This window comes from Mobula hypostoma, chromosome 24, assembly GCF_963921235.1.
Source record: "Mobula hypostoma chromosome 24, sMobHyp1.1, whole genome shotgun sequence".
Taxonomy (NCBI): Eukaryota; Metazoa; Chordata; class Chondrichthyes; order Myliobatiformes; family Myliobatidae; genus Mobula; species Mobula hypostoma.
The window spans coordinates 43732193-43758277 of NC_086120.1; the positions used below are offsets into that span (position 1 = coordinate 43732193).

At 44.1% G+C, this 26085-nt stretch overlaps 1 protein-coding gene across 3 annotated transcripts in view; it reads left to right on the plus strand.

Moving 5' to 3' along the window:
• The window catches only part of mfsd12a (major facilitator superfamily domain containing 12a), a 55752-nt gene that overhangs the window by 4546 nt on the left and 25121 nt on the right, over positions 1 to 26085 (plus strand). The gene's annotated exons all lie outside the window — the stretch shown is intronic.

Below are 26085 nucleotides of genomic sequence, written 5' to 3' on the forward strand. Positions count from 1 at the left end.
AGTCTCGGGTCCCACACCAGCAGGTTCAGGAACAGTTAGTAACCCTCAATCAGCGGGGATAACATAACTCATCACATCACTGAACACAACTTTTTTTTAGATTATGAGAGCACTCAGTCCTCTTTTATTGTCATTTAGAAATGCATACATGCATTAAGAAATGATACAATGTTTCTCCAGAGTGATATCACAGAAAACAGTACAGACCAAAGACTAACACTGACAGAACCACATAATTATAACATATAGTTACAGCAGTGCAAAGCAAGACCATAATTTGATGAAGAACTGACCATGGGCACAGTAAAAAAAAAAGTCTCAAAGTCCCCGAGTTGATCGACTCCCGAGTCCCTGATAGCAGGCGGCAAAAGGGAGAAACTCCCTGCCATAAACCTCCAGGCACCGTCAACTTGCCGATGCCTTGGAAGCAGCCGACCACAGCCGTCACTGAGTCCGTCCATCTGAAAACTCCGAGCTTCTGACCAGCCACTCCGATACAGCCTCCCGAGCGCCTTCGACCTCTCCCCGGCCGCTGAAACACGCAAAGCCGAGGATTTCGGCACCTTCTGCTCCGGAGATTCCGGTTACCACACAGTAGCAGCGGCAGCGAAGTGGGCATTTCAGAAGTTTCTCCAGATGTTCCTCTGTACTCTCACGTCTGTCTCTATCAAATCAGGATTGTGCACGGTCCCCTACTTGACAGGTAACAGATATTCATCACTGGAGAGGCCGCGCGCACTGCCCTCGCGCACTCACTTCTGTACTCACTTTCAAAGTTCAAAGCATTCAAAGTTAATGTATTTATAACCAGCGTACATATATCATATGTGCTCTGAGATTTACTTTCTTGAGGGAATTTGCAGTAGATTCACAATAGAATGAAAGGAAAGCTGCACATGAAGACAGACAGACAACCAGTGTGCAAGAGACAACGAACTGTGCAAATAGAAAAAGACAAAAATAGTAATAATAATAAATAAGCAATAAATATTGAGAACATGAATTGTAGAGTCCTTGAAAGGGAGTCCATTGGTTGTGGAATCAGTTCATTGTTGGGTTGAGTGACACCGAACGCAGTTATCTCATCTGATTCAAGAGCCTGATGGTCGGGGGGTAATAATTGTTCCTGAACCTGATGGTGCGGGTCCTGAGGCTCCTGTACCTCCTCCCTGATGCCTGCAGCGAGAAGAGAGCGTGGTCTGGATGATGGGGTCTTTGGATGCTGCTTTCCAGCGACGGTGCTCCGTGTAGATGTGCTCAGTGGTTGGGGAGGTGGACTGTCATTAGGCCAGGGTTAAATAGGTGGCTTTGGGCAGTGTGGCTCGAAGGGCCTGTTCTGAGCTGTATCTCAGAGACTAAATCGCTAAGTTAGCGTGTCGCCCAAATGTTTTTGGAAAACAGCAAAGCTGGGCTTGGACAGTGGTCACTGTTGTTGTGTGTGTACATTAAAAGAACTTCAGTTCCCAGGCTGCAATGTGGGCGGTTCACCTGGAACTGGAAGTGACACTGCAACTTGTATAATTTCATATACCTTAATTTTTTTTTAAGTAACAGTCTTCATTCCCATTTTAAATGATATCCCTGTGTTACAGCTGTTCAGGTTAAGGAAATTCGCCCTTACCAAATTCATATCACCACCCAGAATTTTGAGTAACACGCGCAAAATGCTGGGGGAGCTGAGTAGGTCAGGCAGCATCTGTGGAGAAGAATAAAGAGTCACCGTTTCGGGCCCAGGCCCTTCATCAGGACTAAACTTTGAAGTGGATGTGGAAGAATAAAGTAAATAAATCAACCCACAATGTTATTTCCCCAGTGTCATTTTGTTGCTGCACATGCATATGGCGTTTTAGTTAATGGAAAATTGCGATACAGCCCACTTTCTACAAACGCAGATGTTGCCTGCTTCTGGTAGTTTTCATACTGATATCTGAAACTCGGGCTATATTAGTTCACTGCCCATAATGCCACTGGTGTTTAAGGCAGCAAAGAAGGTCCGTGAGAGCAGAATTGGGCCATTCAGCCCATTGAGTCTGCTCCACCATTCCATCATGGCTGATCCCAGATTCCACTCAACCTCATGTACCTGCCTTCACGCCGTATCTTTTTATGCCCTGACCAATCATGAAGCTGTCAACTTCCGCCTTAACTATACCCACAGACTTGGTCTCCACCACAGTCTGTGGCAGAGCGTTCCACAGATTCACCACTCTGGTTTTAAAAAAAATTGCTCCCTACCTCTGTCAATCTTGAGGCTGTGCCTGCTAGTTCTGGATACCTCCACCTTAAGAAATATCCTTTCCACATCCATCCTATCTAGTCCTTTCAACATTCGGTAGATTTCAATGAGATTCCCCCCACGCATTCTTCTAAAATTCCAGTGAGTACAGGCCTAAAGCTGCCAAGCGCGCCTCATATGTTAACCCCTCATTCCCGGCATCATCCCCGTGAACCTCCCCTGGACTTTCTCCAAAGACAACACATCCCTTCTGAGAAATGGGGCCCAAAACAGTTGAGAATACTCTAAGTGCAACCTAGCTAGTGTCTTATAAAGCCTCAGTATTATCTCCTTGCTTTTAGACATACTTTATTGATCCTGAGGGAAACTGGGTTTTGTTACAGCTGCACCAACCAAGAATAGAGCATAAATATAGCAATACAGAACCACAAACAATCAAACAACAATATGCAAACTATGCCAGATGGAAAACAGTCCAGGAACAGCCTATTGGCTCAGGGTGTCTGACCCTCCACGGGAGGAGCTGCGAAGTTCGATGGCCACGGGCAGGAACATCCTCCCATGATGCCCAGTGTTGCATCTCGGTGGAATATGGCCAGAGTCCAACAGCAAAAAGTTCAATATCTGGGCTACAAACACGTTCCTTGATCGTGATATGAGCAGGATTGCACCATCTAACCAGAATAGCAAGCCCCCCTCCTTTACGCTTACCGCTCTCAGTGCACTTCCGGTCAGCCCAAATGGTCTGGAAGCCCTCCATGGAAACACTTTGATCGGATATGTCCACGTGCAGCCACGTTTCAGTAAAACACATATAACACTGCTCTCCCGAAATGTTCTCTGACTCCTGGCTAGCGCCGTCAACTCATCCATTTTATTACCCAGCGATCTTTTATATTCTATTCCCCTAGAAATAAATGCCAACATTCAATTTACCGCCTTTACCATAAAGTCACAGTGAAAATTAACCTTCTGGGACTCTTGTACGAGGACTTCCAAGTCCCTTTGCAGCTCTAATGTTTGAACCTTCTCTCCATTTAGATAATGGTCCGCACTATTGTTCCTTTTACCAATATCATACATTTCCCTATACTGCATTCCATTTCCCACATTTTTGCCCATTCTTCCAATTTGTCTTGTCCTGCTGCAATCGCATTGCTTCCTTAGCGTAACCTACCCCTCCACCTATCTTCGTATCATCCGCAAACTTTGCCACAAAGCTATCAATTTCATTATCCAAATCATTGACGAACAAAGTGAAAAGTAGCGGTCCCAATACTGACCCTCCATCCTGATGTCCTGATGAAGCTCCTCCATTTCTGGCAGTGTTCAGGGCTTCCTTCATCGTTTCAGTAGCTTCCTTTTGGTTTTCGCTACTGTCAGCCATGCAAGCTGTAGGTGGAGACTCAGGAATACAGTCACACTCAGATGTAGGAGGATTCTTCATTGCTGTTTCCATAACAGTTTTGTTCTACCAGTCAGGGTTGTTAGCTCTGAGCTGAACCCGGGGGATCGGTGGATCACTCTTAGTCTGTCCTCTACCCTTTGACCTGTTTGGCATGGCTAACAGTACAAAGAGCCAAAGTATAAAGTCCTGGACTCCAGCCAATACAGCTCTCCAGGTCATTTTGGCATGAAAGCCTCCAAACCACAACAAAATTGTGGTCCTCTCGGAGGCTGGGTTATGTATTTGTCTAATAAACTCTTTCTGGGCTTCCAGCTGGGTACAAGTATCGATTATAACCGATGTTTCGATGACAAACTCTGCCATCTTCATCAGGGATGTTTGTCTGTTTCTGGTTTTGATACTTTTGCAACCTACTCTTGTTTATTTTCCACTGTTTCCAGTGGTAAGCTTCATCACTTGGTTAACCTTGATTATTGAATTAAGGAGTCCCAATGAAGAGCTTTAGCCGTAAACCTCGATTCTTTCCGTAGGTGTTACCTGGCCTCCTACATTCCTTCAGCATTTTGTGTTAGTGTTGGTCTGGATTTCCAGTATCTGCAGGATCCCTGAGGTCATTGAAATCCGTGTTTTTAGTGATATTGTTATTTAGGCATCAGCATGCACCACTGACACCAGCACAAACTCTTTAATGACTGGAGTGTGAATCTCGTGTTTCTCTGCTGGGCGGATTCAATTGGCATAGTTCATTCTGACTAAACCTCTTTGACTGCTGTAACACACACACACACACACACACACACCTGGAGGAACTCAGCAGGCCAGGAAGCATCTGTTGGGGCGGGGGGGGGGGGAACGGTACAGTGGATGTTTCAGGCTGAAACCCTTCAGCAGGACTGGAGAAAAAAAGCTAAGGAGTAGATTTAAAAGGTGGGGGAGGGGAGAGAGAAACACTAGGTGATGGGTGAAAATGGGAGGGGCAGGGATGAAGTAAAGAGCTCGGATGAAAGAGACAGAAGGCCATGGAAGAAAGGAAAAAGGGGGGAAGGAGCACCAGAGGGAGGCAATGGGCAGGCAAGGAAATAAGGTGAGGGATATTGTGTGCAGTTCTGGTCACCTAACTATAGGAAGGATATCAGTAAGATTGAAAGAGTGCAGAGAAGATTTACTAGGACGTTGCCGGGTCTTCAGGAGTTGAGTTACAGGGAAAGATTGAACAGGTTAGGACCTTATTCCTTGGAGCGTAGAAGAATGAGGGGAGATTTGATAGAGGTTTACAAAATTATGACGGGTATAGACAGAGTAACTGCGAGTAGGCTCTTTCCACTTAGATTAGGAGAGATAAATACGAGAGGACATGGCTTTAGGGTGAAAAGGGAAAGTTTTAGGGGGAACATTAGGGGGAACTTCTTCACTCAGAGAGTGGTGGGAGTGTGGAACGAGCTGCCATCTGACCTGGTAAATGCAGGCTCATTCTTAAGTCTTAAGAATAAATTGGATAGATATATGGATGGGAGAGGTCTGGAGGGTTATGGACTGGGTGCAGATCAATGGGACTAGTGGAATAATGTTTTGACACAGACTAGAAGGGCTGAATGGCCTGTTTTCTGTGCTGTAGTGTTCTGTGGTTCTAGGGAGGGAAAGGGGGATGGAAAATGGTGTGGGGGGGGGAATTACTGGAAGTTTGAGAAATCAATGTTCATGCCATCAGGTTGGAGGCTACCCAAACGGAAAATGAGGTGTTGTTCCTCCAACCTTAGTGTGGCCTCATCACAACAGTGGAGGAGGCCATGAATGGACATATTGGAATGGTAATGGGAAGTGGAATTAAAATAGGTGGCCACTGGGAGATCCTGCATGTTCTGACCAATGGAGTGTAGATGCTTGGTGAAGTGGTCTCCCAATCTATGTTGGGTCTCACCAATATACAGGAAGCCACACTGGGAGCACCAAACATTGTAAATGGCCCCAGTAGACTCACAGATGAAGGACTGGTTGGGGCCCTGAATGGTGATGAGGGAGTGGTGTAGCACTTGCTCCACTTGCAAGGATAAGTGCTGGAAGGGAGATCAGTGGGGAGGGATGAATGGACAAGGGAGTCGCGTAGGGAGTGATCCCTGCAGATAGCGGAAAGTGGGGAGGAGAGAAAGATGTGCTTGGTGGTGGGATCCCGTTGGAGGTGGCGAAAGTTTTGGAGAATTGTGTGCCAGACTTGACCCCTGCCCATTATTTACTTTGCTGCTGGAAATCTGAAACAAACATGGGAACACTAAGCAAGTAGAAAAGAAACAGTGAACTGAACCAGTTTCTTGTTCCATGAGCGCTGCTTGGCCTTCTGAGTATTTCTAGGTTTTCTGTGGCTACTTGCTGAACAATTATGGACAGAGAAAATACTGAACAAGATCAGTTGTCTGGTGGCTGGATGTGAAGCAGCAGATCTCTGTAACATTTTTTTTCAGATATTGATTTGTGGAAAGGCAATGTGTACTCTCAGTTCTGCTTTCTATAAATGGGGCTGCTTTGTTGGATGTCCACTGGGAGTTACTGTGAGATAAATTTTATTTTTATGAATTTAGCTGTTTGCATGTGACAGCGGCCATACCCTGGTACACCACTTCAACAAGCAGGTCAAACCAGATGAGAGTAGCCGGGGGGCCTCATAACTGGTGAGATGGGGACACGTCTGTTCCAGCATGTGAAGTCAACTCTGGCGGACTGGGCAGTAGGGCACTGCTGCAACGCTCCGTGGAGAGTGAAGGGCATGGCAAGGCACAGAAGACGTCATGGTCATCCACTACAACCACTGGACCCGGACTTCTGGGGTTGGGGGAGTGGAAATGCCCCAGTGCGGTGGCTTTTCCACTTTAAAAACTTTCTCACAGAGGTTTACCGTCATTGTCGGACATGATGGACAACCACCACCCTGTAAGAATATAGAGTTTTAAAAAAAAACTTACCTCTGACATTCTCCCCCATATTTTCCTCCAATCACATTATGCGCCCTCATATTAGACATTTCCACCCGGGGGGGGCGGTGGTGGGGGGCAAGTCTCAAACTGGACACTTGATCTACGCCTTTTTTAATCTTGTACACCTTTATCGTCACCTCTGATCCTCCTTTGCTTCAAAGAGAAAAGCCCCAGTTTGTTCAACCTATCAACATAGAACAGTGCTGATCCTTTGGCTCATAATGTTGTGCCAACCTTTTAACCTTCTCTAAAATAAATCTAACCTTTCCCCTCTACTTAGCCCTCCACATTTCTTTCATCCATATGCCTTTCTCAGTCTCTTAGAAGTCCTTAATGTATCTGCTTCTATCACCATCCCTGGTAGCACGTTCCATGCACCCACCACTTGCTGTGTGTATTAGAAACAAACTTCCCTCTCACACCCTCCCCACTTGTATTTTCCTCCACACATCTTAAAATTGTGCCTCCTCGATTTAGCAATAAGCAATAGTTGTAGAGGCAAAGGAAGATACGAGGACGGAACATTGACTGGAAGACGATGCTGGTGGAGGTTGACAGGAGGTTTTGGGTGGTGTCTGAAGAGCCGGTTGAATGTGTTGTGGCAAAAGGTCTGTTTCTGTACAGTAATCGCACGGCCTAGGTCCCAGCATGCGGATCACGGTGGACGTGGTGGCCGCTTCTCTACTTTTTCCCTCAAAAGACGAAAAGAGGAGTGTAACCAAAACCTGTCGTCGCTATGGTTAATAAACTGGTTTCAGTTCATGCACATACAGGTTTCTGAAAAGAAGCTTATGGCATAGATGATATAATATATAATCTCTCTCCTGTGGGGAAATCACTGTGCTCCAGTTCAAGGTGTAGTCAGCTCTGAGCAAAAGGCCTCAATGTTTAACCGTCCTCAGGAATGAGGCATTGAGACCAAGATGGGGGTGACTGGGGCGGAGCAATTAAGCTGAGCGGTAATTTACCTCGCTCGCTCTTTTAACACCCGTTGGGATGATCTGAAGCCGGCCAATGACGACCTGAACGACTGTGTAGACGTGGCAGATGACTGGGCCGCCTGGAGTCTGGCAGATCGAAAGGGCGTGCAGTCAGCAGAAAGAGCCTGCATCAACGAGCTGGCTGCTGAGGGAGTTCGATGGAGGGAGAGGGCCGCTCCAGCCTGTAGCCAGTGTGGAGGAGATTGTCACTCCAGAGTGGGACTCCTCAGTCTCTCGAGGAAGTGCACCACCACGAGCTGGCTTTTCTTGGTGTGCTACTGGCTGTCTTTCGAGACGGAAGAATAGTAACTATTGTGACTGAGCGAAGTCACCAGAGAGACGCTGAAGCTGGTGGGTATCAAAGTCTTTATTCGGCAAAGCGAGCAACAGGCATCATATTCGAGACGTTCTTGGAAGAAGCGGCCTGCTTGACCTAATACTACCTAACATTTTTATATGCTAAAGATCAAAGCAGGGATTATAGCAGGGTAACTCTATAGTTACAATGTATCTACAGTGCTTCCTTTGAGTTACATGTAGTTTTCAAATACCTCCATCTTCACACCCGCACTCCAGACACCCAAAATGAATGTCAATCCCCTGACTCTGGGTCACATTCATGCGTATGCAAGCATCTGTGGTTTAAATGAAGTGTTTCTTTGTAATCAACCCCAAAATGCAGCTTCAGGGTGACCATTGTTCAGAGTTGCATTTTAAATTTGATCTACCATCCATATTTGGGTCTGAAGACTGGCTGCTGTTGAAGTTAGTATTTGCCATGAACTGCAACTCCAGAATATGACCCAATACCAATCAAGGAGCTGAAAAATATTGACTGAAATTCAATTATGATGGACTGCAGATCAGAGTCTGTTGAGAGCGAGAGAGAGAGAGAGACATACACACTTACTCACTCCATGGAGGGGAATAACATATGACATTTCGGGCCAAAACCTGTTGTCACTATGGTTAATAAACTGGTTTCAGTTCACACACATACAGATTTCTGACAAGAAGCTTATGGCATAGATGATCTGGAGATATAATCTATCTCCTGTGGGGGTTTTTTGTTTTGGTTTTCTTGGTATAAAAACTTCTAGAAACATCTGTGTGTCTTGTAGAAAGTGAAGATGGGGCAGATGTTCAGTCGAAAGAGGATCCTGCCAGCATTTGCCGCTTCTCTTTTTTTTATTATGAAGAGTTGTGAAACTTTGTTGCTGCTAAGGCAGCAGATTCTGCTGTGCTTTGTTGGTTGGTCTTGTTGCTTGCTTGGGATATTAGTCATTAGGAGAGTCTGGCTGTTGGTGGCAATACTTGGTGTTGGCCTTGAGTTGAAAGGCGATTGATTGCTCACAATATGATGGGAGTATGTCGATCGGACTTGGCTTGAGACAAGTGAAAGAAAAACAGCCAGAGCTCCTGCTCCCACTCTTTGACAATTCAATCCTCTCTAGAGGGCAGGAGTGCTGATGCTCTTGCCAAGATTTCTGTGTAAAACGAAACTGAAATTTCACAAAGGTCTGGCATTGTAAAATCTTTCCTAACAGGAAAAGCAATAATCTTGAGAGGAATGTGGCAGATTACTAGATAATATAATTAGGCAGTCACCTATATCAAGACTTGCTTTTGTTCAATACTTTGAGAATATTGATTGGAATCCCACAGAATCTCACTGTCATGGGGTTTGCACTGGTCAATTAGAAGTTTAAAAGTACCTTGTGTTTGAAGCAAATTACATGAAATGTTTAGGAAGTCAGACAGCATCAATGGAAAGTGGAAGGGTTAGTGTTAACTCTGTTTCATTTTCTATCTGATTTGTTGAGTGCTTCTAACAATTTCTATTTATACATTGGATTTCCAGCACTTGTAACTTTTTTTGATTTTTTTTTGTTTCTTTTGTTGACTTTAATGTTAAGGGCAGAAGCTTGAGATCTCCAGTATATAAACACATAGAACATGGAACAGGACCACACAGAAACAAAAACACATGAGATTCTGCAGATGTTGGAAATGCGGAGACAGACAGACACGCACACTCAGCAGGTCAGGCAGCATCTATGTAAATGAATAAACAGTCAATCTTTCCTTCTCGATGAAGGATCTCTGCCTGAAGTTTTCCTTCAGTATTGTGTGTGTGTGCGCGTGCGTACATACGTACAGGAATACGCCTTTCAGTCCACAATATTTGTGCTGACACGGCGCCAGTATAAACTGCACCTCTGGCTGCCCTCAAATCGCTGCCTTCTTTTTTTTTTAATTTTATTTTTATTTGGATAAGGAATTCACAAATATCATGTACTTTTTTCACACATATAACCTTTTCCATTTTTTTATATGTATAAAACTACAATTATTTATACATTCTTAAGTACACATTGAGATGATATAAAAGGAAAATAAACATTTAAATAGATAATTATGTACTGTGGTAAATCTAACCTATTAGGCTAAGTAATGAAATTAGTTGTTAAGAAAAATGGTAATAATAGTTTCCATACAACCCTTCTGGACCATTTCCACTGGTCCAAAATGTTGCATACAAGCCTATATACCAACCATTGTAGGTGTTTATATCCCAATTTGTTCGTGCTTGTTCCTGCCCGCAGACATAATTATCCAATCCCTATGTACTTATTTACTTAATTTTTTCATTTTTTTTATCCCTTTCCCAAATCTTTCCCTTTACTTGTGTTAATTCTCTATTTTCCAAAAAAAAACAAAAAAAAACAAACATTTAGACTAGGGGTGCTTACGTTAGCAATATTACTGTGTTGTTGAGAAGAGCAATATAAATCATTAGGAGAGTCATCTAAAGTCTGCTCGCATTGGGGTTATATATTCAATCCATTTATTCCAGATTTGATAAAATTTTTCTTTTTGAGTTCTCAGGGAGTAAGTCAACTTTTCCATTTTAAATATTTCCAAGATAATTTCGTACCAATCTTCTAATGTAGGTGGTATTGGATTTAGCCATTTTCTAGTGATTGATTTCTTACTTGCCGCTAAGAGGGCCTGCAGCAACTTCTTCCTTCTGTTCAGGGAACAATACATGCCCCAAATAGAGCGTCTCAAAGTTCAGAGGTATCTGGGACCTAAGTACCTTAACTAATGTTCTATGAATACCTTCCCAAAATAGACTTAATTTAGGGCAATCCCAGAAAATATGAAAATGATTTGCCTCCTTGGAGCCGCACCTTCTCCAACACATCACATTTGTATCTTTATATTTTTCCTGATATGGGGTCTTGAAGTATCTTATAATGTTTTTCCAACAATGTTCTCTCCAAGTCAAAGAATTAGTCGAGGACCATTGAAAGCTGCAGATTTTCCCCCAAGCCTCCTCTGAAAGTACCAACCCCGCTTCTTTCTCCCACTTCTCTTTAATATACAGTGTATTTACATTTTTAGCATGGGAGAGTGCATTATATAGGCGAGAAACTGATTTACTAGGTATTGAACTGCAAGCCGAATTCAGAATCTTGAAAAATTCTAATTCTACTGTTGATAGGTCTGTATATCTACAACTCTGGTTAACATAGTTTCGTATTTGAAGGTACCTAAAAAAGTCATCATGTTCTAGGCCATGTTTGTCCTGCAGGATTTGGAAACTTTGTAATACTCTTTTATCTATAAATGAGAGGTAGGTTGTAAGACCTTTCTTTATCCATAGCTCAAATCTTTTATCTCCTCTGTTGGGAAGGAATTCGGTATCATATGCACACCATCTAAAGAGTTTCAACATGTTATTAATTCCACATGAATTAACCACCTTCTGCCATACTTTTAATGTAAGATTTATCCAAGCGTTATTAAATTTTTCCAACTGGGCCATCAATCCTTTGTCAGCTATTGAGGCCTGAAGAGGAAAACCGTCAACTAATCCAAATTCTATTTCCTTCCATCTAGCCTTATATTCCCTATTACACCAATATAACAGAGGGGTTATCTGTGAGGCATAAAAATAATTTCTCAAATCACTGCCTTCTATTGTTCCTGTCTTAACTCTCTTAAATGTTGCTATCACCTCCATTCCTAACACCTATACACTCCCTGTATATAATAGCTTAAAAATTGCCAGCTAAATCTTCTTGAAGCTTTCCCTCTCTCTCCTTAAAGTTTTACCTTTGTACTGCTTTTCATTTCCACTTTGGGAGGTGGGGGGAGGGCTTTTATCTACCCTTTCTCTGCCCCTCTGTTTTTATATTCTTGTATAAGGTCCAGTGCTGCAGAGAAAATAGTCTGTGTTTGCTCAGCCTCACCCTTGTGTAGTACACTGTGATCAATGCAGTATCCTGGCAGTACTAACAAGGACCGAAGGGTTAACCTGTGAGGAGTATTTGATGGCTCTGGGCCTGTGCTTGCTGGAGTTTAGAAGAATTGGGTGGGGGGGGGGGTGGAATCTCATTGAAACTGTCGAATGTTGAAAGATCTGGATAGAGTGGATGTTTCATGTGGTGAGGGAGTATAGGATCAGAGGACACATCTCAGAATTGAGGGACATCCATTTAGATCGGAGATGTGGAATTTCTTAAGCCAGAGGGTGGTGAATCTGTGGAATTCATTACCTCAGATGACTATGGAGGTCCAGTCAATGGGTATATTTAAGGCAGAGGTTGATGGGTTCTTGATTAATCAGGATCTCAAAAGGCACAGGGAGAAGGCAGAGGAATGTTATTGAAAGGGATAATAAATCAGCCATGATGGAATGACAGATCCAGCTTAATGGGCTGAATAGCCTCATTCTGCTTGGTATAACAAGTGCAGGTTTTTTTTTTCGATTATAGTTCTCTGACATATGCAACCAGGTTTTTCCACATCTCAAGTAATTGTCCATTACAAGGAAGCAAGTGGAGACAAAGCTTTGAATTGTATCTTGAGTGGTTCTGGAGGAGTTTGGATGTGATCTCACTCTTCCCTCGCTTGGGGGCATCCATCGGCAAGAGAGCAGCACACGCAGAGTGTTGGAGGAACTTAGCAGGTCAGGCAGAGTCTGTGGAAAGGAAGAAAGGGTCGATGTTTCAGGCTGAGACCCTTCATCAGACTATCATGAGTGCTAATGAAGGACCCCCTCATGAGTCCTGATAAAGAGTCTTGGCCCGAAACGTTGACCCTTTATTCTCTTCCATCAATGCTCCAGCATTCCTCCCCCCTACCCCACCCCCCCCAACATTGTGTGTGTGTTCCTCTGAATCTCGAGCACCCGCAGAATCTCATGTTCATGAGCTGGGCGAGGAAACTGAAAGCCACATGGAATTGTTGTTTGAAGTAGATCACCTTTGATTGGTCTCCTGGAAGCTTTATTGAAAAATGGTGCGCACTGGGAGACCAATCAAAGCTGATCTACCTGGGCGTGAATTTGGTATAGCTGCTTCATTTTCAGTTGATGAGATTATAAGTAAAGCTACATTTTGATAACAGAATGTTGGCTACAGGAAGATTTAATTAAGTAGCAGTCCACGTCCTGACAACAGAACGAAATGATTATCTCCAGGTCTAACAGCAAACCTAGTTTTCTGTTACAATGGGTACACACAATTAATCAAGTTCCTTAAAGTTGGGTGTCGTCGCTGCTGTATTCCACGTCTCTACTCGTAGGCTTTGCAGTTTGCCGTCACCACGTTGGCACAATCCACGTCCCTATTTACTAATCATTTTCTCCCTGTGTCCCTCCCACTATACTCCTTGCCCATCCTCTGGGATTCCCCCCTCCCCCTTTCTTTCTTCCTAGGCCTCCCGTCCAATGATCCTTTCATATCCCTTTTGCCAATCAACTTTCTAGATCTTAGCTCCATCCCTCCCCTTCCCCCTCCCACTTTCAAATCTCTTACTAGCTCTTCTTTCAGTTTGTCCTGCGGAAGGGTCTCGGCCCTAAACATCGTCTGTACCTCTTCCTATAGATGCTGCTTGGCCTGCTGCGTTCACCAGCAATTCTTATGTGTGTTATTAATCATTAGCTCTCATTGTTCTTTCCCCTACACCAAGAACGATGACCCTGGGCAGAAAATTTCAGTGAGAGCTTTGTTATCAGTTCTAATGGAGTGTTAATCAGCTCCATGAACCGTTTACTTTGTCATCAGAGATGTCATCATTTCCCTACACCAAACCATATTGTCCTTTTGTCTCAACTTCATAACTTGGATCCTTTACATGAAACAGAAATTGTTTTCTGCTTGGGTTGAGTTTTTCTCCGATCTTGACAATTTAGTTTCAAATGTTTTGTCACCATACGAGGAGCCATTGTCAGTGCTCTGTTGATTGCAGTGTGTCCAAATACTTGGCCTCTAGATGCTTTTAAGTCACCTGATTGGACGTTATTTCAGACACTCAGTTGTGACGTGGGGAGGAAATCTCATTGCTGATTGGCTGTGTGGTGAACTTTGTGCGTCGTGGTCTGGAATTTTGTTCAAGTCGGCTCATAAATAGGATCTTATGTGCTTGTTCGTGGAAAACCATGCTACTAGGAATTCTCTTGCATGCCACGTGTTTGCTAGTGGCTTGACTTTCACTGATACCCAGTTGAATTTGTGCGCCTCTGGAACTTCGTGGGTAGAGACTGGGGAGAGTTGGCCACGGTGCTTTACATCCAGTTGATGTTCGTGGATTGTTGTGGAAGGTTTTCTCCCAGTCTGGCTGATAAATTATTGCTCCCTATTACAACCAGTCCAAAATTAGGACCTAAGTGGCATTGTACAAACATCACTTGAAATGGGTCCTCTTGTGAAAATGTGAATGTCACAAACTTTTATCTTGATGAAGGGCCTCGGCCTAAAACGTTGACTGTTTACTCCATTTCATAGATGCTGCCCGACCTGCTGAGTTCCTCCAGCATTTCGTGTGTGTGTGTGTCACTCTGAGTTTCCAGCATCTGCAGACTCTCTTGCCTTCACAAATTTTTAAGGCAGTTTTGAATATAGAACGCTACAGCAGACTACACGCCAATATTCTACTGACCTTTAACCTACATAGTCCTCCGTTTTCCTTCCAACCATATGCCTGTCTAAGAGTCTCTTAAATCTCCTCATATGTCAGCCTTGGCCTTCATCTCTGGCAGCTTGTTCTACGCACCCACCACTCTTTTTTTTAAAAAAAAGAGATGCCTCTGATATTACCCCCTGTACTGTCCTCCAATCACCTTAAGTTTATGCCCCCATATTGAACCATTTGTTGTTCGTCCATCATTGACGTCGATGAGGGCCTCGACACCATTATGATGGTGTCGAGACTAGTGCGTGATTTGGATTTAAGTGAGGGAGAGTTGCGCAGCGTCAGCCTCACTCTCTCTTCCCAATTCCCATCTGGGTCCAGTGGCAAGACAGAGTCTAGACGGCTGGAGATGGGACTAGGCGCAGTGGATGACCAGGACGTCTTCTGTGTCTTGTCCTGCTCTACACGTTCCACGACGCTTGCAGAGACCGCCTTCTTGACCGTTGGACCTTCCATTGGTCTCGTCTGCTCAATCCGCCGGAGTCTGTCTTCACATGCTGGGATAGACAACTCCCTATCTCACCGAGGGTTTGAGACCCGTCGGCTACCCTCACCTGGTTTAGCCGGCTTGTCGAAGCCGTTGCCCGGGGTGTGGCCGCTGTCGCATGCAAACAGCTACGGGGAGCCACAGGTGAGAGCTGAGTGCCAGGTGGGGACCAAAGGTGGACTAACGGCCCTGAAAAGGACGCAACATGTTCCCCCACCACAGGTGCTACCCCTCCCTGACATCCCATGAACCGTAAGGCATAGGGGCAGAGTTAGACCATTCAGCCCATCGAGTCTGATATACAATTAGATCATAGCTATTTGCCCTCCCAACCTCTTTCTCTTCTTCTTTCAGTAACCTTCTAATCAAGGACCTATAAACCTCTGCCTTAATTACACCTGGTCTCCACAGCTGCCTGTAGAACAGAATTCCACAGATTCACTACCCTCTGGCTAAAGAAATTCCTCTTCCTCTCTGTTCTAAAGGGATGTCCTTTTCTCAGGCTCTGCCCTCTGATCCTAGACTCTTCCCCTGTTAGAAAGGTCCTCTCCAGGCACCCTCTATCTGCACAAGATCGAAATAAGTTGCAGAAACTTGTAAAATGAGTCAGCTCGATCATGGGTAGCAGTCTCCATAAGTATCCAAGACATCTTCAAGGAGTGATTCCTTCGGAAGGTGGCGTCCATCATTCAGGCTCCCCACCATGCAGGACGTGCTGTCTTCACCAAGTCACTGCTGGGGAGGAGGTACAGAAGCCTGAAGATATGCACTCAGAAACTCATGATTCTTCCCCTTTTCCATCCGATTTCTAAATGGACATTGAACCCGTGAACACTACCTCACCACTTATTTGTTATCTTGCACTATTCATTTTATCATAACTATTTAATAGACATATATATACTTGATGTAACTCAGTTTTTTTCTCTATTTATTTATCACGTATTTTATTTGAACTGCTGCCATAAAATTAACAAATTTCATGGCATTTGCCAGTAATAATCAATCTGATTATCATTCTGTCTGGGTCTTACAGTTTATTGCAGGACTATTGTTAATGTGTTAAACAGGAACCTTGCGGTAATGCATTTTCCTGCTGCTTGCTGTCTGTTAGGCAGACTTCCCATAAGAAGGCAATGGCAAACCACTTCTGTAGAAAAAAATTTTTCCAAGAACAGTCGCCGTCACGGGACCATGATTGCCAACGTCATTTGACGGAGCACGTGATAACTTGTGGCCTTGGCATCGTTAGGGGTCATTTCCTGGTTCCACAGTCCACGGGGAGGTGGGGGCTCAGCAGTGTAGTGGTTAGGATCATTCTGTTACAGCTTGGGGCATTCTGGGTTTCGGAGTTCGGTTACAGTGGCCTCTGTAAGGAGTCCCTTTATGTCCTTCCCAGGGAATGTGTGGGTTTTCTCTAGGTGCTCTGCTTTCCTCCCACAGCCCAAAGGGGTACCGGGTAGCTCAATCGGTCATTGGTTATGTTAGGGTAAAATCGGGGTTGTGGGGTTGCTACGGCAATGTGGCTTGAAGGGCCTACTCTGCACCGTATCACTAATTAATAATTTTAAAAAAAACTCTTCGCTGCCAGGACGAGGACACATATCAACCCTCTGTCTAATCTCAGCGTTCGCTACCTCAGCCTTTACAATGTGACTCCTACCCTCTGCTGCAGCAGGAAATTCCCCTCTGACCTTGTCTGTAGAGAAGAACTAAACCTCAAAAATGATGCATCAAAAAGGTGGCATCCATCATCAAGGACCCCACCACCCAGGACCTTGCCGCTTCTCACCGCTACCCTCAGGGAAGCAGTACAGGAGCCTGATGGTACACACGCCACAATTCTGGAACAGCTTCTTCCCCTCCTTTTCTGAACAGACAATCAACCCATGAACACTACCTCTCTACTTTTTTATTTCTATTTTTGCATTACTTATTAAACTATTTAACTGATATACTTTAATTCATCATTTTTCTCTATAATTATATGTTGCAACGTACAACGGCGATTAAGACAAATTTCAGGACATATGCCTCCGACGTAAAACCTGATCCTGATTCCTCTCAACAAACCAAAGGTGAGGTGACCCTCTCCAACACCCTCGCTCTCTGAAACCTGCTAGTTTATAGCGTTGTCCGCCAGAGAAAGCAGGATCTCCCAGTGGCCACACATTTTAATTCCACATCCCATTCCCATTCTGATATGTCTATCCACAGCCTCCTCTACTGTAAAGATGAAACCACACTCAGGTTGGAGGAACAACACCTTATATTCCGTCTGGGTAGCCTCCAACCTGGTGGCACGAACATTGACTTCTCTAACTTCCGCTAATGCCCCACCTCCCCCTCGTACCCCATCCGTTATTTATTTATATACACACATTCTTTCTCTCTCTCTCCTTTTTCTCCCTCTGTCTCTCTGACTATACCCCTTGCCCATCCTCTGGGTTTTCCCCCCCCCCTTTTCCTTCTCCCTGGGCCTCCTGTCCCATGATCCTCACGTATCCCTTTTGCCAATCACCTGTCCAGCTCTTGGCTCCATCCCTCCCGCTCCTGTCTTGTCCTATCATTTTGGATCTCCTCCTCCCCCTCCCACTTCCAAATCTTTTACTAGCGCTTCCTTCAGTTAGTCCTGACGAAGGGTCTCGGCCCGAAACGTCGACTGTACCTCTTCCTAAAGATGCTGCCTGGCCTGCTGCGTTCACCAGCAACTTTGATGTTTATAGCGTTGGCTATGATTACTGAAATCATTGATGTCAGAGATAGATTTATTTACACAGTGCTGGGTACCTGCAGTGCCAGGGTGATGGTAGGGGCAGATACATTAGGGACATTTTAAGAGATTCTTAGGCAGATGGATGGTAGAAAATGGAGAACTATGTAGTAAGAAAGAGTTAGGTTGGTCTTGAAGTGGCTTAAAAGATCGACACAGCATCATGAGCTGAAGGGTCTGTACTGTGCTATGGTGTTCTGTGTTTTATTGTGGACCAGCTGTTTCTCTTAAAAATTGAGAATGGGTATTTAGTGTTATCTGCCAATAGTATTGTAAAAACACACCTTCTCAAGTGTAATGTTTATGTGCCACATGGTATGACGTAGGTGGTCGATCACCGTCTTTCCATAACCATGATTGCTCTTGGAAGATTTTTCTGCAGAGGTGGTTTGCCATTGCCTTCTGGGCAGTGTCTTTATGTATTGGGTGACCCCGGCCGTTACTAGTACTATTCAGATTCTGTCTGCACCGGCTGCTCGTACGACCATCCACCACCTGTTCCGATGGCTTCATGTGAGCACGATCGGGGGGCTAAGCAGGTATCTCACCTTTCCGAAGGGTGACCTGCAGGCTAGCGGAGGGAAGGAGTGTCTTACGCCTCCTTTGGTAGTGAAGTGTCTCCAACCCACTACCCCATTTGCTAAAACGGAAGCATCTTAAAAGTTTCTCTTGTTTTCACTTGCTTTAGCCTTTGACAGCAGAAGTGTATTATATTAGTGTACTTTGGAAAAGAAAAGCTGTTCTCCAAACTGTTTAAAGTTGATTGAGTCACAGACGTAGTAGTGTTGGTTGCTGTAGAAGCTTCCTCTTTTGGAGGGCCTTGAAGAATGATGCGTTCCCCATTTTCTTAAATTTCCTAACCACATGTCAAATATTGCATCAGGCAGGTAATACGCTTTTCAGTGTTCACTCCTCACATTTCCTGCTGTTCTCCTTTGGTAGAACAAAACTCTAACTTGGTGCTGCTGATCTCACCAGAGACTTGTGTCTCGCCACACTTCTGTCATCTCCATCGCAGTGCGAACTTTTTCTATTCTTTCAATCCCATCTCTATTTGTGTGGACATTCACATCTCTTCCTGTTGTTAGTTTCTCAACATTATCGTGTCAGCTATGTTCTTGCAAATTCTACTTGCTGTATTCTGTACAGAAGATGTCATATTGCTGTTTGTACCTATTGCTATTTGTACAACGATAATGGCTATTCAAAGGCTCTGACGAGGACTCTACAACGGGTCGTCAAAACTGCCCAACATATCACCAGCTCTAGCCTACCTGCCACCAAGGTGCTGGAAAAGGGCCAGTAACATCATGAAGGATCCCACCCACCCTGCTCGTGGACTGTTCGTCCCACTGCCATTGGGGAGGAGACTATGTAGCATCCACACCAGGACCACTTGACTCAGTTACTCTCAACAAGCAGTAAGGCTGATCAACACCTCCACCCACGAACCCACCCCTCCACACCCCCAACCAGCACTACTTTATCATTTGCTGTACAGACACCTTTCTGTACAGACTCTCCTGCTGTGGATATACAATCTATGTCTATGTCTATTGTATTCTTTATTCTTTATCTTGGCGACTTTTGTGCTGCATCAGATCTGGAGTAACAATTATTTCGTTTTCCTTTACACTTGTGTACTGGAAATGTCATTAAGCAATTTTGAATCTTGATAGTATTTTATTGTATTTTATGTAAATTGTAGAACTTGGCATCAATTCTCGACTAAAACTGAGTCCCCTTGTCAGCACAGCAGAGCTCCTTCGTATGCTTTGCATTTGCCAACAGAGTGATGGGTTTGGCCACACAGTGCCAAACATGGGGTTTTCACAGAAATATCTATTGTGATACAACCTACTGCAATGCAGGCAAATTGGCTACTGGATTCAGGTTTATTAGCACTGACATATGTTGTGAAACTTGCTCTGCTACAGCATGAGGGTGTAATACATAAAAATTACTATCATGGACTGTACAGAAATCTGACAGTGCTGGAAGTGTGTCTTCGGGCTCCTGTTCCACTCATTGATGGTAGTGATGAGAAGAGGGCACGTGCTGGATGCTGCGGGCCATTCATGGCGGATGCCGTCGTCCTGAGGCACCACGTGTTGAAGATGCCCTTGGTAGCGGGTAGGGAAGTGCTCACGACGCAGCTGGCTGAGTTTGCAACCCTCTGCAGATTTTCCCAGTCCTGCACATTGGCGCCTAAATACCAGACGGTGATGCAGCCAGTCAGAATACTCTCCTCGGACATCTGTAGCAATTTGCTGGAGTCTTTCATGATTTACCAAATCTTCTGAAACTCCTAATAACATATAGCCACTGGTGTGTCTCCTTGGTATAATTGTATCAACTTGTTGGGCCCGGGATACATCTTCAGAGATGTTGACACCCAGACGCTGGGTGTAGTGAGGTAGTGCTTACGGGTCCATTCAGAAATCTGATGGCGGAGGGGAAGTAGCTGTTCCTGAATCGTTGGGTGTGTACCTTCAGGCTCCTGTACCTCCTCCCTGATGGTAGCAATGAGAAGAGGTCATGTCCTGGGTGATAGAGGTCCTTCATGATAGATGCAGCCTTTAGGAGGCATTGCCTTTTGAAGGTGTCCTTGATGCTGGGGAGGCATCCTCGATGCTGTTTCAGCCTAAAACGTCCCTCCATAGATGCTGCCTGACTTGCTGAGTATTTTGTAGGTGTTACTCAAGATTTCCAGTATTTCGTGTCTCAACGTTCCCAGGTCCAAAATTCCCTGGGGTCTCTGCAGGTGATGAAAAATTCTCTGGAGACAAGGTTTGCTGTTCATGGATACATGGATGGACAGAATTTCTCACCTACACCCAGCAACGTTACCATTGCAATATCCCACAGCGGTTGGGGTAACACTGTTACAGTGCCAGAGACCCAGGTTCAGTTCTGCCACTGTAAGGTGCTTGTATGTTCACACTGTGCCCGTGTGAGTTGCCTCCGGGCACTCCAGTTTCCTCCCACATTCGAAAGACATACGGGTTAGTAGGGTAATTGGCCGCATGGGTGGAATAGTGTGACAGGGCTCGTTGTGTTGGAAGGGCCTGTGATCAGGCCCTAACTCTAAGTGAATAAATAGCTGTCCAGGTGTTGGAGTGTGTGTGTCATGAAGGTATTACTTTATGTCTCAAATCTTCAACAATATCAAGCTGAATATTGGGTTCCTCCAGTCCTAGTTGTTAGATACGTGGGTTTATGATCAAAGGGGAAAAAAATTGGCTGGAGTTGCTTTAGCACTTTAGTGCACAGGTGTTTATTAGATGCATCAGAAATCAACTTACCAACAAATTAGTGAAAATAAAGAAAAGCAGACTGCCAATATTTATAAAATGGTATCTACAAGTAAACACAATAATAGCTCTTTGGTTTTGTCCGGTGGGAACTCCTCACAGCCCTTGTCTCTCTCACACCGAGAATGTTTCTGTTTACTCGGCTCTAGAACACACCATCTTTATTTACCCACGAAGGTAATGTAAGACTAAACATGATTTAGAGTATAATGCACCCCACAATGTGGTTAACAGAAGTATCTACCTTAAATACAGTATACAAACAACATGTACACATCCCCATTACTAAAGAAACTGAATGGTCCACTGTCTATGGCAGGAAAGGCACCATGAAGCTATCCCGAGCATATCAGCCTAGTTTAGGACCCACTATGAGAATAACCGGGGAAGACGTTGAAGTCCGTACACTCAGCCGAATGGCAAGTGTGTGTGTGTGTTTGTGTGTAAGCAGCATGTTTACTGACTGTTCTCTGTCAGATGAGTATAATCACATTTAGGAGGATCTGGAGACACAGCAGATTGCAAATGCTGGAATCTGAAGTAACACACAATCTGCTGGAAGAACTCAGCCAGTCGAGCAGCATCTGCGGAAGGAAAGGAGTTGTCTCTGTTTCAGGTGGAACCCTTTTTGTTGGAGTCTCCTACACCATCGCGAGGATCTGATGGTGTGATACACTTGCTGGGAATTTTCTTGGCATAAAGCTGTACTTTACATGTCTTGGTGTGTGCTCTTTATTAGAGAGATTAAGGCAAATTAAAGTTTCATTGAAGTCTTGGCCCTTTTTTTTGATTTGCCGTTCTTTCCATCTTAATTAGAGCTAGGACTGTTCACAAGATAAATACAAAAGTGGACTTAATATCAAGCCGTACTGGGAGAACAAAGGACAATGGGGTTGAGAGAGAAAATAAATCAACCATGATCGAATGGCAGCACAGGCTCGAAAGCCAAAAAATTCAAAGTAAATTTATTCTCTAAGTACATCTATGTCACCATATACAATCCTGAGACTTGTATTAATGAAAAACTACACCCAAGTACTAACAATCGATGTGCAAATACAAATAAATGAATAAATTAATAATGCTGAGAACTTGAGTTGTAGAGTCCTTGAAATTGAGTCAGTAGATCATGTTCAGTGATCAGTTTAGTGTTGTGAGTGAAGTTATCCACACTGGTTTGGGAGCCTGATGGTTGAAAGGAATAAAATGTACAGAGTAAATTTATCACCTATGTCTCCTTGATAGATGCTGCCTGTCTTGCTGAGTAGTTAAAGAATTCTGTGCTCTTTCCAGCATCCACGCTACATCGCTTCTTTAGAAAGGGAAATGGGGAGAACGCATGGCAGTTCTCATCAAGGGCTCAGTAGTGGAAAGGGTGAAGCTGCGTAATTGAGAACTTTTTTTGTCAAGCAAAGTCTTTGTTGGTTTTTCCTTCATAATTCTAGCAAAATTATAGTCCACGAACACTTTCTACACGATTGAGAAAGCTCACCAAAGCCACTACCTTCTGAGGAGACTGAAGAGATGGACTACACCCATCAGTACTCGTGTCATTCTGCAGGTGCACAGTAGAGATCATCCTGGCAAGCCGCGTTACTGCAGCATACAGGCAGGCTCGACCATGGGCAGTCGGAACCACCCAACACATCACCAGCAACAGTATGCCCGCCATCAAGGACACGTGTGTATGTAAAAAGGGCTAGTAATATCATGAAGGGTCCCACCCACCCTGCCCACGGACTTTTTGTTTGTCCCACTCCCATCAGGGAGGAGGCGACACAGCATCCACTCCAGGACCTCCAGATTCAAAAACAGTTACCTTCCCCAAGTAGTAAGGCTGATCAACACCTCCACCCACTAACCCACCCTTCCACACCCTCAACCTCCAGTACTTTATCATTTCCGGTCAGAGTCACCTTATGTTTAGCCTAGCCTCACTTTGTAAACATGTAGTCAATCTATGTATACAAGCAATCTTGTGTATTTATATTTATTGTGTTTTTAATTATTATTATTACGTTCGTTACCTTTTATGTGTGTTTTTTCTGTGCTGTATCGGATCCAGAGTAAAAATTATTTTGTTCTCCTTTACGCTTGTATACTGGAAATGACGTTAAACGATCTTAAATTCTACCACTAATAATTCTGTGAAGTGCGTCAATACCTGATTAACCGTGTAGTTTAATCAATCTGTAAATAATTTCTGCTATTTCCCCAGCATGGATAAAGCCCTGCACAAGACCAGCCTGTTTGACTTTCTAAATTGTGAATGCTTTTGTAACATGTCTCGTGAATTCCATTGTGAGTACACGGCAATTGACTACAAGGATCACATTGCCAAGCGTAAAATTGTTTTGATGACATGCTAGATTGGGTTTTTGGCTTTGTAACTGTATCAAAGAAAAACTTTTTGAAGGAAAATTGATTTTAGTCTTGCACTGTATGTGCAGTACTGTGAAGAAGTCTTGGGCATATGTAAAAAAAAATCTATAAAATGAAGATGCTTTCAAAAATAATGAAATTTACAAATATCAAAAAAATTACTATAAAGAGCAATAAACAGTAAAAACTAAATCAAATCAATATTTGCTGTGAGCACCCTTTGCTTTGAAAACCGGCAATTCTCTTGGGTGCATTGGTGTGCAGTTTAATAAGAAAGTCGGCTGGTAGGTTGTTCCAAGCATCTTGGTGAATAGTTCTTTTGCAGACTTGTCTGTCTCACTTGCTTTTGTCTGTCCAGGTAATCCCAGACAGCATGATGATGTTGAGATCAGGGCGCTGTAGAGGCCATATAAGAAATCTAGGGTGTCTCAGACTTTTGCACAGTACTGTATTCTTTGTCCTCACCAGAAAAAAAATAGGTCCTTTGTCTTCTTGGCCCAAAGCATCAGCTGTTCATTCTGCTCAAGAGATGCTGCCTGACCTGTTGAGTTTCTCCAGCATTTTGTGTCTGTTGCTCTGGATTTCCAGAATCCAGAATCTCTCGGATTTATCCTTTGTCTCTGAGATACTTTGGACCCCCTTCTGGATTTGAACTGACTTGCATGGCCAGTTATGATCTGTAGCCCCCCTCTCCCCATCGTGAAAGTTGCAGCAGGGCAAAGGTGAAAATGTTCTTAGAATCAGAATCCGGTTTAATGTCATTGGCGTATGTTGTGGTATGTTGTCTACGGGCAGCAGTACATTAAAAACAATGTATACTTTTTATTGCAAGTTTTTAAAAATTAAGATAATTGAATTAAATTAGTAAAAAAGATAGTGAGGTAGTGACACACATCAAAGTTGCTGGTGAACGCAGCAGGCCAAGCAGAGGTGCAGTCGACGTTTCAGGCCGAGACCCTTCGTCGAGGTAGTGTACATGAGTGCATCGTCCATTCAGAATTGTGATGGCAGAGGGGAAGAAGCTTGAAAGTTTGGGTGTGAGCTGCTGACAGACGAGAAAGCAGACTCTTGTGCAGCCCCCAGCTGAATAAAACCTCCAGCAGCTGGATGTTCTTTTGGACAGCCTCTTCTGAGCGTGGAAGTTCAGTAACACAAGAGTCAAGATGATAAATTGACAGAGACTGTGGAGACATAACGAGTCACCCAGGCTGAACGTGGCCTTGAAAGCTTCAGTCTCATTTGCACAGCCTTTCTGTTTAGCCAAGGTCACCAAGACAAGATAACGATGCAGACTAGGGTAATGCTTGGCTTGATATCGTACAGTTGTTTTACTAATTCTCGAGTTTATTGACCTTTAGCATGTAGAGTTAATTGGTTATTAACACTGTGGATGGCAAGGTGGAGATGCGTCGCTACCAAAGGAGGTGCAAGGTGCTCCGTCCGTCCGCTAGCCTGCAGGTCACCCTTGGGCAAGGTGTAGCACCTGCTTATCCCCTCCCCCACCCCCAGGACAGGGTCACGTGAAGCCATGGGAGCAGGTGGTGGATGGTCGTCTGAGCAGTATGCATATCACAAGTCCTGGTTATGCGACCTCTGACGCCTGGCGGACAATCTCTGAAGAGTACTGGTGATAGCTGGGGTCTCCCGTCTTGTAAAGACACTGCTCAGAAGGCAATGGCAAACCACTTCTGCAGAAAAATTTGCCAAGAACAATCACGGTCATGGAAAGACCATGATGGCTCATGTCATATGACACGGCACGTAATGATATGATTAACAACGGAAATTCGTTTTCTGATTGGTAATTAAGCACGCACCGTATCGGAACTAAACTAACTACAGAATATCCAAGGATGTTAGCATTGTAAAGTCAAGGGTTTCTGCAGATGCTGGAAATCCTGATGAACACACACACAATGCAGGAGAAACTCAGTGGGTTAGGCCGCATCGACGCAGAGGAATAAACAGTTGACGTTTAGGGCTGATACTCTTCATCGGAACGCTGTTCTGAAGAAGAGTCTCCACCGAAAACATCAACTGTTTATTTCTCTACGTGCTACGTGACCTACAGCATTTTTTGTTTGAAATATTGTGTTTCATTTTGCCCACCCTGCTATTGGATACATGTTGTTTTAACTGGAAGCAGTGCCAGGGAGATTAATAAGGATGTAGCCAGGATTCAGGTGACTTGAGTTATAGGGAGAGGCTGGTCAGGGTAGGACTCTGTTATTAGAGCGCGCCTCATCAGAGACGTGAATAAAGTCATCAAGGACCATAGACAGGATGAATGTGTTCACTCTTTGCCCCCAGTATTGGGGAATCAGGAACTAAAAGGCTTAAGTTTTTGGTGAAAGGGGGAAGATTTAATAAGAATCTGTGTGACAATGTTTTTACATTGGGATATCTATGGGCTAGAGGGAGTGGTTGACATAGGTCAATCATGATATTTATTGCTTATTTATTATTATTATTATTATTATTTATTTTTGTATTTGCTCAGTTTCTTGTCATTTGAACACTGAATGCTCAAATTGGTGTGGTCTTTCATTCATTCT